The sequence below is a fragment of the Aotus nancymaae genome, unplaced genomic scaffold (genome assembly GCF_030222135.1).
Source record: "Aotus nancymaae isolate 86718 unplaced genomic scaffold, 86718_ANA_hifiasm-v0.15.2.pri h1tg000044l, whole genome shotgun sequence".
Lineage (NCBI taxonomy): Eukaryota > Metazoa > Chordata > Mammalia > Primates > Aotidae > Aotus > Aotus nancymaae.
This window is the reverse complement of record NW_026988458.1, coordinates 7,735,123-7,755,890: the sequence shown is the minus strand read 5'-3', so window position 1 is coordinate 7,755,890 and position 20,768 is coordinate 7,735,123. Positions and strand designations below refer to the sequence as shown.

Below are 20,768 nucleotides of genomic sequence, written 5' to 3'. Positions count from 1 at the left end.
AGTTCCTTTAGTGAATAATTTTTCAAATTTACTTTGAGAGTCCACACCTATGTTCCCCAAGGATCCATACAAAACCAGTTTATAGATGGACTACCTGTAATAAGGAAATCTGGAAACAATTTAATGAGCCAGAATTACCCTGACACTTTTTTTTACAAGAATAAAACTGCAGTATGCCTCATGAAAACAAGATGCAAAATATTAGCTAATCAAATACAATAATATATAAAAAGAGTATTACCACAAACAAGTGAGTTTATTGTAGGAATGCAAAGTTGGTTTAATATTTAAAAAATTAATCAAACTGAAAGGAACCAAAAAAGAAAAAGAAAGAAAATCAATCAATGTAATTTATTGTATTAACCATCTAAAGAAGACAACCACATGATCATATCAATTGATAAAGGAAAATACAGAGCTCTTCATGGAAAATACACGATTTGTGTGATGCAGAACCCAGGACCTGGAGGGTCAACTTTCTGACTTTTTGTGTTTGAGATTCTGCAGGGCTGACTGTGAGATTTGAGCATCATCAGATTTTGATATCCAAGGGGACCCTGGAAGAATACATGAAAATACTGACAGATTACAGTCCTTGATTAAACTCCACATTCATTCACACTTAAAAAGAAGAAAAAAAAAAGCTGGCAGCAGACAGGAAATAGAAATGAATGTCTGATAAAGACACCTACCCAAAACAAAAGAAAATAAAATGCGCCAAAAATATCAGAAAGCACGAAACTTTAGCTAATATTGTACTTCATGAGAAAAGACTAAGTATTTTCCCCTAAAGAGCAGAAACAGGGCAAGGATGTTCTCTCAACATGCTCTTCAACATCATACTGAAAGTCTTACACAGCCCGATGAGATAAGGAAAAGAAATATAAGGCATACGAGTGAAAAGGAGGAAATAAAATCATACCTATTTGCAGATGACATGATTTGAAGCTGGGGATATTTTCTCCAAAATGGACAGGTACAGTATATAAAAATATATTCTTAAGGAAAAATGGGATCTTTACTCCTCTGAAAGTCATCTTTTAGAATTTATTTTTAGTCCTTCTCATGTTATTATATGAAGGTCTATATCTTATGTAAATGACAATACAGTATCCCAATATACATTTTTTATATTGCACAATAATAGATATTTGGATTGGTTCTAATTTTTGTACCACTAGAAACAATTGTTGCAAGTTATATATTCTCTTTTATGCAGTTGTGCAAAGAGGTTCTATAGAATCATTCCTAGAATTGGAATAGCCAAAACAGCTCAGTTATGAACATTCTAAATTATATTAGATTATTCCTCAAATTACTATTTTAACCTCTTGTACTAATTTACATACCTGTCAAGAGTATATGAGAGTGTCTGTTTCCCCAAATCCACAGTAAAGAATGATCAAACTTATAGATTAATATTTACCTTTTCAACTAAAAATATGTCATTTGTATTGACTTGAATTTTGTGAGGTTCGGCATATTTATGTTGTGTATTTTTATTTCTTGTTTTCTCCGCCTGCTCAAATCACTTGCCCATTCTTCTGTTGGAGGTTTTATCACAGAGTTTTAAAACCTCTTTGCGTATCATAAATAGTAATTGTTCCCTATCATGTCTCAATGTTTGTTTCCAGTTTGCCTTTTGTATTTTCACATTGTGGTGGTTTTGTAACGGAATTTAAATTTTTGGTTGAGTCTAATCGATCACTTCCTTTATGACTTCAAATTTTGATGTCTTGCTTCAATTGTCTTTTCCTTATTCAGTTAGGTGTTCCAAAAGCAACTATGAGAGCCCACATTAAGGATCTGCACCATCTTTGCCTGAGTACGCCTAGAAAACCCTCAGTTTCCCTGACATTAGGACAATTATCTCCGCAACCTGGAGCAGAAAATCAGCAAATTGAGTTGGTTAGCTTAATATATTTTTTTTGTTGTTTTTAGTTTAGAGTACTGGCTTGCATGTTATTTTTACCTCAAGGGCGTACAGTTCCTCCCAGGGAGTCTTGACTTGACCTTGGCTCAGTTTAAGGCCCCTGGAGTAGATGAGAAAGTGGATATTTCCACAATTTAAGCTGACATAACTATTAGACTATAATATCAACACACCAAGTAAGCAGAAGGCGTTCTTATTATACTCGTACACTATCTCACATATGATCTTTGTCTCTGCTGTACAAAGCCCATTAAATAGACTTTTTACTAGTTGGAGACCACTTCATCTCCTGGTATAGAATTCCACAGCCTCTCATAGCAAGTGCAAAAACACAACTTTGTTTACAAATGGCTATAGGTTGTATAAGTGTCTTGTGTGTGTGTCTCTATGTATGTATAGTCTATATATGTGTGTGTTTATATATTATAAGCCCTTCTCTTATTTTCAGTGAGCTTTTAATTGTGAAAAGATCCTTGATAAAGTCTTCGTTCATCAGAGAACAGAATAATTTGGACAGGAGTAATTGAATCATAGACCTCTGTCAAACAAAACTTCCTTTATGTACCATAGGGAAATTTTGGTTTTGGTTTGTTCGTAGTAGCATAATCACAGTCCAGCTTCTCAAAGTCAACCTGCAGCTGCTTGTGCTCACCCATAGCACTGGGAGTCTATCTCAGCCACCACAGCTTTAAAGAACCCTACAGGAAAGGAACTTAAAAGTTCACGGGTCAAAGGGTCCAGATTCTAAACAGAATTAAGGTTTTCTTTCTGCTTCAGCCTAGCAGGGATGTATTTCTCATGAGAGGTTTGTTTTGTTAGCGAAGGTCATCGCAACTGAGTCACCTAATAGAAAATTAGTAAAATCTCCCCAGGAAGTGTTAATTTAGTGCAAATGATTGTGCCCTACATGGGTGGACCACAGTACAAACTTCTCCCCCTTATCTCGTTCTTCAAGAAGAGACACGGTAGGATTCAGGGAAAAAATAATAATTTGTGATGAGCATTTACCACATGAAAACACTTTGTAGTTGTTATTTTTAAAGTCCCAAGCTTTCAAGAGGAAAGGCTTATTTTTCTCAGGAAAGATTAGCAGTAAGATGCTAGGCCTATGATGGCCAAAGAGAACATTTTCTGGGATTACATCATTGCTTCTCAACGTTTAGGGAAGCAGGGGACTTCCAGGCATTTATTTGGAAAAGAGTGTAAAAGCTAAGAAATTAAAGTTGTTTGAGGTAATATTAGAAAATCATTTATTTAAAGGAGGGAAACCATTGTAAATGAATGATGTTATTATTTCGATCCTTAGAAAGAAAATTAGTTATCAACAATAAAGAAATATGAATTTTAAAAAAAGATATGCCTAATTAGTTTGAACTTAATTTAATTTGTAGTTTAAAACTAAAGCTATTAGTGAATTTAATGGTGGTTCTACCCACTGATAAATTACTGGGAATACGGGTAACTCTGGGTTAGAACCTTGGATTAATGTGAATCATTTTAGTTTATCCTTTATCTATTCAGAATCTGGATATTAATCCTGTATACATTCGCATGGTTTAACATATAATTAAAACAAGTACGTATTAATCCTCTTGTACTAAATGTTTTTCCATAAATAGGCAATGATAGCAGATTGAAGTGTACACAAGCAAGATCTGAGTATCTTTCTAAGAGTTAAGCAAATGGCAGATGACAACCCTGAAACACGGTGGGTTGTCTGTGTACAACCAGTTTCTGTGACTATCGGTGCGTGTCTCATCAGATTACTTTATTTAGAAGCTTTCTTGCATGTTACCAGGATTGTCTAAATTCTGAGGCATCCATCTCACTAAATGCTGTGACTGTCTTTGGCCAGAGCAGCAAACGGACTGGTCAGTAGAAAATAATGCAGATACAGTAAGGGTCCCTGGCTGTTTCTTCCGGCTGACATCCAAATCCGAAGTTATTTTCCTTCAAAGGCACAGGACTCTGAAGCTCAAAGGTGGGTGTGTATGACAATCACGGATCAGAGACCTCTTTTCTACTCTGTGCCAAACCATGTAGCCTGTCATCTCCCAGCCATCTCCCAAGGGGTCACCAGGAGACCTAGGTTCTTCAGGCTCCTCCAGACAGGTGAAGGGCAACAAAAAGAAGCAGTTCTGAAAAAGGGGGGACCGCTCCCTCAGATTTTCCCCACGTACACATTCCTGCTATCTTCAGCAGCGACTCACCCTGCAAAGCCTGCCCCACAAACTCATGCACACTCAGCCGCTTTTTATGTGGAAAATCAGTGTTCATGATCCAGTTGCAGCAAAAGCATAAAAAGAACTTTGGTATTTTCTCAAGCCACCGATCGAGAGTCAACTCAATATAGAGAAAAAGCGAAAGAAAACCTGAAAAGAGAGCATGTTGGCTCTTAGAGGAATAATTCCGGATGACAGAAGCTCTGCTAAGAATGGGCGTTGAAGGGAAATAGCTGTGGGAAGAATATCTCTCTAAGTCAGGCTGAAGATTTGCCAATCCTCAAGCTTAAAGGAAAGGAAACCCAGCACCACTGAGAGCTGAGGACTCAAAGCAACTTTTGTTTCTTATCCAGTGATGCCCATAATGTGGTCTTAAGGTCGTCATTTATGGCTTGTTCCAGGTACGATTTCAGAATGTTACTATCGTGTATAAATGAAATAACAGAACTGGTTAATAACAAAACCACATGCTTTTTGGTAACTGATAAAATCATACAAAATACTTTAAAGATTGAAACATATTCCTTGCCTACTTCTACTTACAATTCCAGAAACACTGTCTTTATTAATACTAAAAGATAAGAAATCAACTTGCGTCTTAATGACTTTAAGTATGATGAATGATTTTAAAGTATAATTCTTAAAGGGCCAATAGATGTTCAGTAAAAGATGATAATAGCAACAAATATATTAGTTCTTCTTACTTTAAAAAAAATATTAGTTCTGATTGTGATCATACCTGTTCTAATTTGTGATTTTTAAAAGATATTTTGAAGCTATGCTGCATTGTTAAATAGGTCAAATTTGTATCTGTTTCATAGTATATATTAATTTAATTGATGAAAAATATTTCACAACATTAACTCAGCGACATAAATGATGGAAAAATGGAAGCAAGCTGCCACAAACAACATAAATGTACTAAAAAAAAATCCCACCAGATTCTCAAATACCTCCCGCCATGAAAAGACAGCTGTGTTAGTCTGAAGACTCTATGAGGCCAGGAGCAGTAAGTCACAAGCACTGCAGGAAGCCGGTAGATTTCCAGATCTCTCTTCTCCCTGGAGCTGCCCTTCTGTTTCTCACCCTCAAATCACAGCCTCTTGTTATTGTCCTCTTTTTTCCTTAAAAAAGTAAATCAAGATCTTATTACATATGTGTAAAACCTCTTTGACAAAACAAAAATGGAAAGGGTCATCTCTTCTCCCACATGCCTTGAAGAACCGCCATATGCATTGTAAATGACCAGGGTAAGGTGAGGACAGCAAGTGGACATAGATTTCCCATCCAATGAGCTTGGAAAAAAAGAACAGGTTGCTTTCCATATCATCTGCACCAGCATCAACACGGCTAGCTCGTCGTGCGTTTTGGTGGTAGAAAATCATACAGTGGCACCCACACCTGCCAGTGGGGTATCCTTTTCCCTCGTCTGCCTATTTTTGAGGTGTTATATTTCTTGACAATGTCAAATCAATAAACCTAATTTGCAGCAACATACCACATTACAGCATTTTATATCACACTTCCAAGAAGCAGCAGTCTAAAATCTTGACAATTTAAACCACATACCAACTCCTGACATTTAGATCTTTTCCAGTAAAAAAAATAATGCTTTTTTTTTTTTAATATAGAATACGGTTTCTGTCTTCCCTACTTCTAGCAATAGCAACGTCACCTCAAACAGTCCTTTAGAGTTAACATGCTGTAGCTAACACCTTAGATTCTTTCTTCTTCTGTGTACCTCTTTCTTATTGGGCACCCGATTTGATGACGTCTTCAGAATGTCTTTTATTCCATCTCCAGTGGCTTTATCTTCCTCCAGTGATCCATCATTTCAGACCCAGATTAGCCATCCTCTTATTTTCCTTACTACCGCTCATCTCCACCCACTGTAATTCATTCTACTTAGATAGCACCTGATTGGTCTTCAGAAAATCGTAATTTTTCATTTCACTCACCCAAAGCTTTCAAAGGTTGATTCCCACTGTTTCAATTTGGCTTTCCCCTTCCTCCAGCCTCTCTAATCCAGCTTTTCGAGAGGCTCTCCCACGTTTCTACAGTGCAGCGACGGAAAGGACTACTCATATACCCTCAAACACACCACACAGAGGCCTCACACCACATTTTCTTCATATACCGCCACAGTGGGAAGATGCTTCCCATCCCACTGTACTTAGCAAGTCACACTTGTCCTCCCAGGCTCATCTCAAATGCAGCCTCCTCCATAAAGCTCCCACATATTCCTGCCTGCAAGAATTCCTCTCTCCTCTGAATGTCTCCATCTACTTTCTCTCTAGATTTAATCTGTACATTCAGATGTATCCTTTCTATATTTTTATTATCCATTCATATATACACACACACACACACATACAGATACATAAGCATCCATATACATATGCATACGTATATTTTCTTTATATAATTGTTATCATAATAAATATTGTTACGTGACTTGCCTCTTTCTACACTACCATATGTGTTGGAGATCTGACCCTATGACACCTGGAGGATAATGGGTGGTTATTTCTTTTCTGTACAAGCGTATTTTTCAATTTTTCTTGTTTTTAAATTTTAATCAATTTATTTATTTACTTTGAGATCAGGTTATGAAACTGGCTAATTTTTGTGGTTTTGGTAGAGACAAGGTTTCACCATGTTGTCAAGACTGGACTCAAACTCCTGGGCTCAAGGGATTCATCCACCCTCAGCCTCCCAAAGTGCTGAGATTACAGGCATGAGCCACTGCACCTGGCCCAAATTTCCAACAATAATCACATATAGACTTCCTAATGGTGCACGCAAAAAATGTCATTCACAGATCATAAAAAAAAGTAGATAGAGATGATCTCAACATAAAGGATCATGTTCTCAACTTTCTATCCAGTAGGAAAAAAAGATAATTTTAATGATTATAAAAATAGATCATGGAGAGCACAAATAGCTTATCCATAACAATAATCGTGTTTTTGTTCAAAATATATTTAAGGACCTACCAAGCTCAAAGGACTCTGATTCTCAAGTGTAAAAATGAATTAACCCCAATCCCCCCGTCAGAGTGGCAGCTTATACAAGTTTGCAGCAGGGCACTTAGACATTTTGTGTTTCTTTCCTTGAAGCTCCCCTTACAAAGAAAAGACATCTTTTCAAAGAATTTCATTTGACAGCAAGGCCGACCTATTAACCATGATGTTATAGACAAGAGTCTATTGTTATGCAACGTATTTAGTTAATTGCTTGATTTTAATATTTATAAAATGCTATTTTAGGTGCTTTTGAACTTTCAAAGCACTTTCATAGCTATTACCCCATGTTGCATTCTCAATAGTCCTTGTGGTAAGTTAAGCATCCTCATTCAGTTGATGGGAAAACAGACCTGGGTAGTCATGTGGCCTTTTCTTAACTCACCCAGTTAGCAAGACGGCAAAGGTGACATGCTGGCTTCTAATCCTATGCCTTTCCCTGAACCAAGCCAAGGAATTAAGCTTTTTTTTTTTTGACAAGAAAGATTTAGTCCTGGTCCCAGAACAAATTTTAACATTAGAACTATGTTATAAGTAAGTGGCATGGCGAGAGCCTGATGTACAGTGAACTCTATTTTATGGCCAAGACCGTGTGGCACATCCCGAGCCTTTCAGGCCATCTTTTCCATGACTATCCTGGGTAACTAGGAACCAGGAAAGAGATTTGTTCAAGCACATTCCACTTGACAAGCACAAATAAATTTATTCAATTGTCTATATTCTAAAACTATCCAAGCAACCACACCATCACATAAATAAAAGACGTCAAGTTGGTAACAAACCTGTAAGTTCAGGCACATGTAATGCTCAGAAAATCCTGATTTTCCTATCGGATGAAATGCTGAGAATGAGTGGGGGTAGGGGACACTCACACAAAAGGGACCATCTGTTACTTATTTAAGCCATCCTTAGACAAGAATATATTACTTTTCAGAGAGAAAAATATTGTTCTTTCCAGAGGAATAGGAATGTGATATAAACAATGAGATGAGATAAAGCTGTTTATATCAAAGGGTGAATCAGATTATAACACTGAAAAATAGTACACATTTCCTGTTATTGCTGCTATAAGTAAAACAGTATTTGAAAGACAAATTACCATGTTACTATTCTTGAAAATCCCAGGCTCTCGTATAAGTAATGACATCTTGGGTACACAGGAGACTCACCAAGTGCAGACATATCTCTATCTACATAATTTAAGGAGGAAAAAAATCCATCGTTTCTCCTTCAAGAAAGAGAATACTTTTTCCTGTAAAACTTAAAGAACCAAGAAAAGTTTATATTTAAGACAAACAAAAACTGCAAATAGCGCAGGGAAGATATGAGTGGCGCGCATGCTCCCAGTGGGCTGAAGTCCAGCCTAGTTCTAGAGACCATGCTCCAGGTCATAAAGAGCAGACAGGAAACTGACAGAAACTGACGGTCCCCAGACTTGAAGTGCCTGCAGCAGTTCACCAGCCCCGAGGGATCTCTGCAACACAGGGCAAGGGGGAGTCACAGCCTCACCTGGGGCAGGTGACAAAGCAGCTTTCTAGTGTAGATCACACACACACACGCACACACAAGCACGCGCGCGCGCGCACACACACACACACACACACACACAGTTGGCCTTCCTCATCCATCCTGCCACTGGTTCTCGCATGTGGACCTGTGTACCCGTGGAAACCACCCTGGATCCCAGTATGAACAGACACTGGGCACTGTCTCACTCAGCAAGAGCTCAAGAACAGGCCCCTGCTCACCTGATCTCACCTCTTAGCAACTCTCTCATTTTCCGAAGAAGAGGGGCAATGGCAGCTACAAGCCTAAGGCATCTGCCCTTCTCTAAATCCAGTGAGAAGCTGATCAGAGCCACCTTCTCACCGGCTGGCAACCAGGCTAGCATCTATGTCTCCAAACTCAGAATGACAAGCAAGCAGCCAAAGCCACCTTGAATGACAGCCAAGCACAGAGCCCGCCCACTAAGTCCTGTTCCCATGTGCCCCAGACAGAGGGGCTTCCCAGGACAGGGGCTTCCAGGACTAACACAGGAAAGTCCCAGGCAAACCAGAGCTGTCAGCCACCCTTTTGGTGTTTTCTCTGGGCCTCGGCTCCTTCTGTCTGCTCACCTGCAGGCCCCGCTCCAAGAGGCTGCTTTAGGAAGTCCCGGGCCATCAGGGTCTGATTGGCTTTTCTTTGAAAGTCCTAAACCTCTTCTTGTGTAAGTGAAGTGTTGTTTGAACGGTTAGAGTTGCTTTGGGTACGTACATCTTAAATAAGAAAAGTCCATTCACAGGAATAGAAAGGAAGCCATAATTCTCTTTTCTGGCTGGATTTTGTTTTCTGGTTTTGTTTTTTTCTTCTGTTTTGGCTGGATTTTGGTTTCTGGTTTTTTGTTTTTTTCTTTGGAGACAGGGTCTCACTGTGTCACCCAGGCTGGAGTGCAGTGATACGATCACAGCTTCCTGCAGCATCTACCTCTCAAGCTCAAGCAAACCTCAAGCCTCAGCTGACCAAGTAGCTGGGATCACAGGCATGCGTCACCGCACCAAGCTAATTTTTAAATATTTGTAAAGACAGAGTCTCACTATGCTGCCCGAGCTGGCCTCGAGCTCATGGGCTCAAGAGATTCTCCCACATCGGCCTCCCAAGTGCTGGGATTACAGGCGTGAGCCACCGTAACTGGCCTGGGAATAGGTCTTGATCAGTGCTTCTCACTTGGCCCTGTCTGGAGACCCCTCCGGTTGTCACCACGGGAGAAGCCATGCTCATGACATCTCCCAGGTAGAGCCAGGGTGCTGCTGTGCCTCGCACAATGCCCGGGGCAGCCCCCACAGCAGAGCGTCCATTGCACTGAGGTTGAGAGGCCTTGGTCTATGTTAACGCTGGGACAAGATCTCCAAAAAAGCTAAGGAGGAGTCAGCTGAGAGGCTCATTCATGTGACCAGAGGCCTCCCCAAGGGCACCTCAGCTGGCACACATCCCCACCACCTCTGTGTGCAGAGCATGCTGGCCTTCCCAAAATGAGCCATGCGGGTGATGCTTCTCCTGGACTTTCCTCCTTCTTCTCCATTCTTCCTCCTCCCCAGCAGGCCGGACGCCACTGCTTGCCTCCCGCTGCCAGGACTCCATCTCCCTCGCTAATCCCTGCGCATGGATAGCAGAGGCACTCTCCCTTCCCAGGGGTACTGCTTTCCGAGGGAGACGTGGAGAGGAGGGCCTGAATTCCAGCAGGGAGGGGAGTCAGAACACAGCCATTCACCGAGTCCTCTCCAGCCCCAGCCCTGGGAGCCAGTCCTGGGGGTGCTGCCTTTCACTAGGGGATTCCCGGCCCCGATCCCTCCAGACACAGGGAGGTTGAGCAAGGAACACAGTCTTCGTCCTTCCTCTGTGTCGCCTCTGTCCCCTCCCTCAGCAACCAACAAAAGGCAAATGAATTCATTAAGGAGACCAACACCTGGCATTTGCCTTTCTTTCTTTCTTTTTTTTTTTTTAGATGGAGTCTCACTCTGTCCCCTGGGTGGGAGTGCAGTGGCTGGATCTCGGCTCACTGCAACCTCCGCCTCCCAGGTTCAGGCAATTCTCCTGTCTCAGCCTCCTGAGTAGCTGGGATTACATGCGCCCACCACCATGTCGGGCTAATTTTTGTAGAGACAGGATTTCACCATGTTGACCAGGCTGGTCTTGAACTCCTGGCCTCAAGTGATCCACCCACCTCAGCCTCCCAAAGTGCTGGGACATGAGGTTTGAGTCCCTATGTCTGACCGCATTTGCCCTTCTTTTGTTTTGGAGACGGAGTCTCTGTCGCCCAGGCTGGAGTGCAGTGGCACGATCTTGGCTCAATGCAAACTCCTCCTCCTGGATTCAAGTGATTCTCCTGCCCCAGCCTCCTGAGCAGCTAGGATTACAGGTGTGAGTGCACCACCAGGCCCAGTTAACTTTTGTATTTTTAGTAAAGATGGAGTTTCACCATATTGGTCAGGCTGGTCTCGAACTCCTGTCCTAGTGATCCTCCTGCCTCGGCCTCCCAAAGTGCTGGGATTACAGATATGAGCCAGCGTGCCCAGCCTCACATTCGCCTTTTTGTAAGGCCATTATTTAGGACTCAAGTGAGAGATGTCAGGAGAAAAGGTGAGGGAATTGCGGGCGAGGGTGGAGAAGGGCTTCGGCATGGTTTGGAGATCTTGATTTCTTCATTAGTCACAGGCCTGAGCAGCACATCAGTGCTTTCAAGTTAAAGGTAAGACATGGAAGATAATGTATCCTGTTGAATCTATAGGGATAATTAAGAGATAATTAAAAATATAATGATCCAAATTGGGACTGAGGAAACACACTGGCATTAACCTCCTTGCCCTGAGAGAAGGTACCGTGAGAGTTCACGGTCGGGTTTACCACTTATTTAACACTCCACCTCCACTTGTTCCTAACCCCCTGAGAAATCGGCTCATTACTGACTCAGAGGGATGAGCGCCAAGTCCTGACTCACCGGCAACCACTTCCTGCAGAAATCCTCCAGTCCTGCTAGAAATGGCTCAGCCAAGGGGACTCATCTCCCCAAACCCAGGGAACCAAGACCTACGAAAGACCACAGCGTGAAGTGATGGACGTGCCATGTGCACAGGATTAATGTGGTGACTCTAATCCTCCAACATCTTCAAACCTTGCCGACCCCCTTCTCCACCCTCGCCCGCAATTCCCTCACCTTTTCCCCTGACATCTCATCTCATGTCTCACTGGAGTCCTAAACAATGGCCTTAAAGAAAGGCAAATGTGAGACTGGGCAGGGTGGCTCACGCCTGGAATCCCAGCACTTTGGGAGGCCAAGGTGGGTGGCTCACATGGCCAGGAGTTCGAGACCAGCCTGACCAACATGTTGAAACCCTGTGTCTACTAAAAATATAAAAATTAACCAGGCGTGGTGCTGCGTGTGCCTGTAATCCTTATGCTCCTTAGAATAGTTCTAGCAGTATTAGTTTTAAAGACAGGTAACGGAGAGCAGTAGAGAAATAAATACTTGCCTGGTCCTTCTCCACTTCCCTAATCCATCTGTCTCCCTTGCTGTGTCTCCAAACCTTCTCCAGCTAAGACAGCAGAGATACCCAAACATGGTTATAAACTCCACGTGCGTCCCTGGTGGACGCTGCTGGACCCAGCATGCATGCTTCTCTGAACCCCCGTTGCCAGTGGGGAGCATGAGGCAGCTTTCCCACACAGTGGGTGAGAACCAAGGTTAAGGCCATCGTGTGGGAGGTGTCTGTGTGGCAATGGCAGGCATCACTGTGAGTAGCCCGGGTCACACGTGTCTGCTCTGATCTTTCTACATCTCTTCTTCCCGCTCCACTCCCGCTGTCTAACTTAATTCCTCTTTTGTCTGCTCCTTTCGGGAGACAGTGTGGCAGCGTAGAAAGACTGAGCATGGGAAAGAAGACGCATTCTGAAGTCACCCTGATTTGTGTTTAAATGATCACCTTGACTACTGCTATAGCATGAATGTTTATGTCCTCCACCCAAATTCATATGCTAAGACCTAATGGCCAATGGGATCGTATTAATAGGTGGGACCTTTGGGAGGTGAGTGGCTCATGAGGGCAGAGCATTCATATCAGATAAGTGCCCAAAGCCCTGTGTACAATAGCAAAGACCTGGAACCAACCCAAATACCCATCAATGATAGACTGGACAAAGAAAATGTGGTACATATACACCATGGAATACTATGCAGCCATAAAAAATGATGAGTTCGTGTCCTTTGTAGGGACTTGGATGAATCTGGAAACCATCATTCTCAGCAAACTGACATGAGAACAGAAAGCCAGACACCGCATGTTCTCACTCATAGGTGAGTGTTGAACAATGAGAACACGTGGACTCAGGGAGAGGAGCATCACACACTGGGGGCAGTTGGGGGGGTAGGGGAGAGACAGCGGGTGGTGGGGGGGTGGGGAGGGATAACATGGGGAGAAATGCCAGATATAGTATGCACCTAAAGTAAAATAAATAAATTTAAAAAAAAAAGAGGCCCCAGAGAGTCCCCTTGCACCAGCCACCCTGTGAAGTGTAGAACACAGTGAGAAGGCCACCTGTGAGCCAGACTGTGAGCCCTTCCAATTGTTCTAATACCCTGATCATGGGCTTCCAGCCTCCAGAATTAGGAAAAAGAAGTTTGTTTTTCCTGAGTCATCCACTTCAAAGTGTTCTGCCGTCACTGCCCAAATAGATGAAGACATCTACTTAACCTTGGTCAAATGTTCAGCCTTGGAGTCCACACCTGTAAAATGATGCCAATAACACTGTGTATTTCCTATGTTTATGATCAGGATTAAGAAATGTAATTTATTAATCAGAAATTAGTAATTTCTGATTATTAATTCTATGGTGCTTGATACTTGATTGAGGCTTATTTAATATTTGGATCTCTTTTATTTATTTTTTGCTCTTTCTTTCTGCTTTTCCTCTTCCCCTTTTCCTATTGAAATAGAATGCAGAGGACAAAGCAAACAAACAAACAAAAAAAACTCCTGAAAGAAGCACAGAATTTCAGACCTAGAAAGAAGCTGAAAAATCATCCATTCCGCTCTCCTCATTTTACAGATGAGGGCATCGAGCCTCAGAGAAATAAACTTGCCCATGACCACACAGCAAGTGAGTGGGGGACTCATGACCCAAGACTTTTTTTTCCAGGCTCCCTTGTACCACATCACGCTGCAGAAAACCCAGCAGATGGGAAGAGATGAGGCATGTGGTTACCATTTCTGTATTACATCCAACTCGTATTTCATTTAGAAAATGTATTTCCAGAGCTTTTTTAAAAACCTGAATGATTTCAATTGAAGTTTTTCAAAACTAGGATGACTATGCTTCTAATTGATATCAAGTTCAAATTTTTAACATATTTGTCTAATTTTGCCCCTCCCCTGAAAATATCCAAAGTATTGAATGTCCTGGTTTCCCGTTTGGAAAAGCCCAAGGATCTGAGCATATTCTAGGCTACTATTGCCCAGCACCCAACCAGGGTACTGGACCTGGCCCGATGCTGCTCTCTGCTGCTGCCCAGCTCTTCTGCTCCACCCACAACACTGTACCCAGTTAATCATTAGGGCCCTTTTCTCTGTACAATTCTATAATATAATTCGGTAAAATAATCCATGCTAACAAAAGTCTAGAATGGAAGGTGCCTGCTATGGTTTGAATGTGTGTCCCCTTCCAAATTCATGTTGAAATTTAAGTCATATTAAAAAGTGGGACTTTTAAGAGGTAACAAGGCCATGCGGGCCCCGTCCTCATGGGTGGGATTGGTGCTGGCATAAAAGGGTGAGTTTAGCCCCCTCTGCTCTCTCTTACCTTCTCACCTTCTTCCATGTGATGGTACAGCAAGAAGGCTCTCGCCAGATGTCAGCACCATACTATTGGCCTTCCCAGCCTCCAGGACTATGAGCCAATACATTCCTGCTCATTGTAAATTACCTAATTTCAGATATTCTGTTACAGCAGCACAAAACAGACTAAGACGCTGTTCAACTCACTCCTCACAATGCTGTGTTGTTCTAGGAAAAATGCATAATTTAACAATGACTCTTTAGAGACAACGTCCCTCCTCTATCTCTCAGAAAGAGGCTTTCTCAGTAGAAGAGGAGGAGGATGTTGGGTCCGGGAGAGAGTTGGGAGTGCTTTGGTTTTTCTCCGTGGTACATTCACGTGGTCCCTCTGTTTCCAGTGCCTCAGCCTCTGCTTGCCTACTCCTGCATTAGGCCCTGTGGTCATGAATTCTTTCGTCAAATAACTATTCCTAAAAACAAGCATGCATGACTAAACATGAGACAATTGCAGTGATGCAAGTGTGTGTGTGACTTATCTCATCTACCCAGCGTGACAGCTTGACACTTCGGCGGAGATTTTCACCATCAATTCCCAAAAGAAAGAATTTAGAGTAATGAACATTTACGTATGGGTAGCCCTGTGATGTCTCTGACAACACCCCTCATTTGGCCAAATTCTCAGACTCAAAGTGACAGATTGGCTCTGCATGCTTTCCGGACTCAGAGAACCTAAAGTACCAAAGCTCCAGTTTGGGGAGTACCTCCTGATCCATGTAAGTACAGTTCTGAAAATTATTGCAAAATGTGTTATACAAAGAATGGGGTAATGTATTGCTGTAAATTGTCAAACCAGCTAATCAAAATATGCATTCACTCATTCATTTTTTTTCAGTCATTCATAACACAACTGTACAAAGGATTATCAATGGGTTTTTAGAGTTACAGAAAAACAGAATCTTAGCTCCACCACTTAGCAGTTTAATATTCTGACTCTAGGAAAGGTACTTGACAATCCGATCCTCAGTACCTATCATCACTTGAGAAAACATGGGAAAATAATACCACTTCATAGCTTGGTTGTAAAGATTCAGTAAGGTAATGCATGCAAGTGCCTAAAACAAAACAGCCACAGAATTGAAGTAGGAGCCTTACCGTAGATTCCAACATAATGGTGTCCATCAGCAAAGTGTCATCAGATCAAGGCACGGACCAATTATGCATGATGCTGGGATTTGATGTCTAGAAATCCATGTTCCTCTTGCATAAAGCTTTCCTCTTAATCTGTACTTTGCTCGTGTTCAACATTTTGGCATTTTTCTAAGCTCCCCAACCTTAGGGCTCTTTCTGGTTTCCCACTTAATGTTGGATTAATGAACCATTGCTGGTTAAACCACCTCAACCTCTCTTCAGGCTCAGTAGAAACAGTAGAACCAGGGACTGAAGCCATCATTCCACTGTCTTCAGCACAATGAGTCCTGTCAGTCTAAGCTCCTAGGAAAAGTGTTGCTTTTGGCTGCAAAGGGCGTATAACAGCAGCTGAAACAAGCAGTGCAATATTCATGGGGCTTTTCACTTTGTGGCACTTGAGAGTAAATTTAAAAGGCAATTTACTTCTCTCTTTCTCATTTTCAAGAAGAAATGAGGCCCAGAAAGGTGGGGAATTTGCCAGGATGAGATAGCTACTGGAGTGGCTAGATTTACCCCTACTCATGATTCAGATTAAACAGTTGCTTAGGATACCCCAAAGTCGTCTCTGCACTTCAAAAGATTAAGTGCTTGTATAGACAATATCACATATTCCACTACAGCAATTTAATGATTTCCTGATGATATATGATAGGTCCCAGATTATCACTAAAAGGTACTTTAGATTTTGACAACGGACACAATTTGGAAGCCCACAGCAACTCTTGGAATTGGAGTCTAGTTAGCACATGCCTGGCCGGAAGCCACAAGGTGACATTCTCCAGTGGTTTCTCAACTGTCTGCGTGGCTAGCAGTCCCCATGATTGCATGGCTCAGAGATTGAATGAGGAGGCATCAAAAAGTTTGCCCTACATCTGTCTACGTGCTGAAATCCAATATCTTCTTTTCTGAAAAAATAATACATGTATATGGTTAGAAAATAAATTCAAATAGAACAAAAGCATAGTGGATTAGTCAAGATTCTTCAGACAAATAGAACCAATAGGATGTACCTGTATATCTATAGCTATATCCATATCTATGTACACAGAGAGATGTATTTTAAAGAATTGGCTCATGGGATTGTGGGGGCTGGAAATCTGAAATCTGTAGAGCAAGCCAGCAGGCTGGAAATTCAGCTAAGTGTTGATATTGCAGTCCTGAGACCAAATCTGAAGGACAGCCAGCAGGCTAGGAACTCAAGCAGGGTTTTTATGCTGCAGTCTCAAGGCAAAATTCCTTACCTTCAGGAAACATAGGTGTTCGCTCCTAAGGCCTTCAACTGATGGGAAGGGGCCTAGCTTGTAAAGGGTAATCTGCTTTTCTTAAAGCCAACTGACTGTAATTGTTAATCACATCTTAAAAATTCCTTCACAGCAATATGTGGACTAGAGTTTGACAAAACAGCTGGGCACCATAGCCTACCCATAATTTTAGTTGATACATGAAATTAGCCATCACAGAGTAAATAACGAGAAGGGCACCACATCCCACTGCAGACCCTTTCTTCCTTTCCCTAGAGGTAAGCTCTTCAAGTGGCCAAACCCATCTTTCCAGGGAAGGGCATTGGTTCTATCTGCATCCGAATGTTTCTGTTTGTGAAAAAGCACCAGACTTTCTCTATTCTTCACATTTCTGCAGTCTTTACTCTGTGCCAGGCCTTCTGTTCAGCACTTCGCTGGATTTCCTCCTGCCGGTCTTTCCGTCGCCCAGACATGCAGTTACCATTCTGTCCCCTTTTTACAGATGGGTCAACAGAGGTGCAGTGAGAGTGAGTGATATTAACATCCTTTCCGCTGAATGAATTTGATGACAAGAAAGGTTCAGTCTGCTCTGGAAAAAAACAAAATAATTTGAACCATTTTTATTTGGAAATTGGGGGCAAAAACAAGTTCAGAAAAGTTTCAAAGGCGTGCTTGATGCCAAGTATGATTTAAAGCCCTGCGTTCTGGAACCCTTGAGTGACACCGGAGGGACGTGTGCCGGGCCATGTTTTCATTCAGCTCCCCATATAGACGGCAATTTTCCTTGTTTTAAATTATTTATTATTTTGTCTTCCCAATTAAGCTATAATGTGACAGGCAAGCTATTTTACAAGGCTATAAAGAAAATAATCATGCTCCCCAGCGAGTAAACTACAAGGCCAAGAGGTGAGTTGTTTATATCAGGGAGAGACCCACATTACCACACTGAAAAACAGTAGGTATGGCTTGTTATCGCTGCTACAAGTAAAAATGGCTATAGAGCAGAACAAGAGAAACTGGTTCCCAGCCTCCTTTGAAAGCACTTATTTTTAAAATAATGACAAAACTGTCTGTGTTTGCATAAGGAGCAAAAATGATTGATAGACAGCCTGGAGGGAGCCAAGTCTTACCCCCAAATTAGGGCCGCAGGGACAAGGAGGTGCTGAAAGGGTCCGGAGCAGAAAGATCTCCCGGACTGGATGAATGGCAGAAAAATCTAATAGTATATTAACTTGGTTTGAGGGTCCCATCTTCTGAACACACTGAACACAGCATATCTTAAATTCAAATTAGCCCATCGATGGAAAACGAAAATGATATGATGAGTCCTGCCTTGTCATTATGGTGGTTTATGGGAAGCCCAGATGGCTACATATGGCCACCAGACGGGAGCTGGTCTTCAAAACAAAAACAAAATAAACCAAAAAGCCCTCACCCTCAGATAAAGACAGAAGAACTCACCTGCTGAGAGGCACCATGCATTTCAGCTGGAAGTAGCTGGTGACAAGTGAGCCCAGGGGTGAGAGGGGGAAGGAGCCGGGGGAGTGTGTCATCAGAGCTGTTTTCATCTCCCCCTGGTGGGTGGCACAGGGCTGTTATGTGGGCTGTGGGTTTGTGTATCTGGGATGTTGCAGGAAATGGCGAGGAAAGAAGAATGAAGACAAAGCGTATGGAGTTTCCATTGATTCAGCCAAGTCCATAACAGAAGAAAAGTGCCCTCCTTCAGAACTTACAATGCAATGTGTGAGAATGGACCGGTTACATCTTGTATTACTCACAGGGGGTCCCCACTGCTCAGAATAGGGCCAGCACTCTGAACCGTTCTCTGAACCAAGAATCAGCAAGTGATTGAATCTATGAGACTCGTATTGATCAGCCTCAAAAGAAATGAGTCCTATCTCCTCGGTCTCTGAAGAAATTCATTCTCTTGAAAAGCAATTCAAAAAGAGCTTTCCCTAATACACATTAGATAAACAATGAGATATCCTCCTAGCTTTCTCTCGGAAAGCTTTCACCAGCTTTCCTCTTTTATATCTTTTCAATTCATTCTCATCCTTTTTGTTCATTTCTTTCCTACTTTGAGGCTTTGTTGTTCAAAAGCTAGCTCACATAATTTTTTAAATCTTTGTACTCATGTGTCCCCAACTAGAGCATGATCTTTTTCTGGCTGGCAGATCCTCCCCAAAATCTTTGCATGTATTAGGGCTCCAGTGAACAGGTGTCAGTCATGAAGAGGGATGACCAGCTAAGGGAGCCGATGGCTTTGACAGACACTGTCCGATTGCAAGGAATAGAGACGTGCTCACGAAACCTTGGATGGCGAGGTTTATTGTTGCACAAACACCCTGGGTGGTAGCTGGTCCACCAAGATGGCAGCCGTCAATTCCTTACCTCTCTTTGTGTACATGCTGCGCCCCATGACCAGAGCTGGGGCCTTTTTTCTCCTCCCTTGTATTTCAATGGGCCTCATACCTTGCTTTCAATAGTGAAATGTGGCAGTAGTGAAGTTGGACCTGTTCCAAGCCTAGACTTTAAGGCTTCTGTGTCCCACTCAGAAGCCAGTCACCATGCAGGAAGCCTGACTACCCAGAAAACCACCAAGCTGTGAGAAGTCCAAGCTGGCTACACAAAGAGGGGCACTGAGATGCCAGATATGTGAGGCCTGCTTGAACCTTCCAGCTCTGCTCAGCACTCAGCTGAATGCAGTGAAGCAGTCAGCCCCGCTGAGAACACAGGGGAGAAGAGGTTCTGATCCTGCCTGGATTCCTGACCCATAGAATCTGGAGATGTGACTTTGAACCACTACATTTTGACATAGATTAATATGCAACAATAGATAAAACACACAGAAAAGTCAAGAAAATGTTTTCAAAGAAAAGTGATCTCTGTAGGTTAACTACAGTTAGTTAATACTAATTTATTGTATATTTCAAAATAGCTAGAAGAGAATAATTAGAATGTTCCTAGCATAAAGAAAAGACAATTTAAGGTGATGGATATCCCAATTACACTGATTTGATCTTTACAAATTATATGAATGTATTCAATTATCACATGTGCCCTGAAAATATGTACATCTATTATGTGTAATAATAAAAAAAAACTTTTTAAAGAACAAAAAACGGTTGCACATAAACGGGGCTTGTGAAGTCTGAGGCATTCTCTGGGTGTTTATTGCATGTTGTAAAACTCCTAAGTCCCTCCCCGTAGGTCACTGAGTAGGTCACAGTCCCTGAACAAGGGCCCAGTTGTTCAGCCACCCTGTGGGTCTAAGCCCTGGCCCTCATTGGCTGCAGGTCAACTGCAGGACGGCTGACTTGGGAGTGGTCAGTCACCAAGACCTTGGCTTGGTCACTTGAGGATAAGGTGGCTGGGCACAAGGTTACCTGCTTGGGAAACATCTCCTGCAGCGTTGATAGAATATTTCAGAGACTGGGATTCATATGGAAATAGCACATTCCATCTCTTAAGACTCCGGGGCTAAACGGAGGGCAGGGGCTTTAGAAGTGGCAATGATCAGGCCTCTGGTAAGTACCCTCACAGGATGGGGAGGCTGTGTCTGGGATCAGAGAGAAGAAGAGGAATGGAGGGACGCAACACAGCTCCTGCCTCAGCTACCACGAAACCTTTCCTGCGCTAAAGAGATGTTCGGCCCTTCCACGATTGGAGGCCTGACTATTACCATAGAGCATCTGTCTCAAGCTCCAGTGAATTTCTGGATTCCATGTGTGAATTTGGATATGGACGTGAATATTTTTGTCACTGGAAAAACAAAATGAGTCTAAAAGAATGACTTGGAATCGCTGCAACTCCGTAGTCCTCTCTTTACCAATACGCAGTGCAAATAAGACCCAAGA

General features: G+C 42.3%; 2 long non-coding RNA genes across 4 annotated transcripts in view; one reads left to right on the top strand and one right to left on the bottom strand.

Moving 5' to 3' along the window:
* LOC105709151 (uncharacterized) overlaps nucleotides 1-6,477 on the bottom strand; it is a 36,673-nt gene extending 30,196 nt beyond the window's left edge. The window contains exons 1-3 of one of the 3 annotated variants that reach the window (XR_001105465.3): nucleotides 6,114-6,476; nucleotides 5,094-5,279; nucleotides 338-557 (exon numbers count right to left, since the gene is read on the bottom strand). This is a non-coding gene — a long non-coding RNA (uncharacterized LOC105709151). Of the gene's footprint in view, nucleotides 1-337; nucleotides 558-5,093; nucleotides 5,280-6,113 lie in introns of those variants that run through there. The other 2 variants (XR_001105464.3, XR_010337188.1) reach the window with 2 other exon arrangements.
* Nucleotides 6,478-11,661: 5,184 nt separating this feature from the next.
* LOC105709153 (uncharacterized) lies at nucleotides 11,662-14,336 on the top strand. Its single transcript, XR_001105466.2, has 3 exons — nucleotides 11,662-11,763; nucleotides 12,248-12,445; nucleotides 13,645-14,336. It is a non-coding gene; the product is annotated as an uncharacterized LOC105709153 (long non-coding RNA).
* Nucleotides 14,337-20,768: the final 6,432 nt, after the last annotated feature.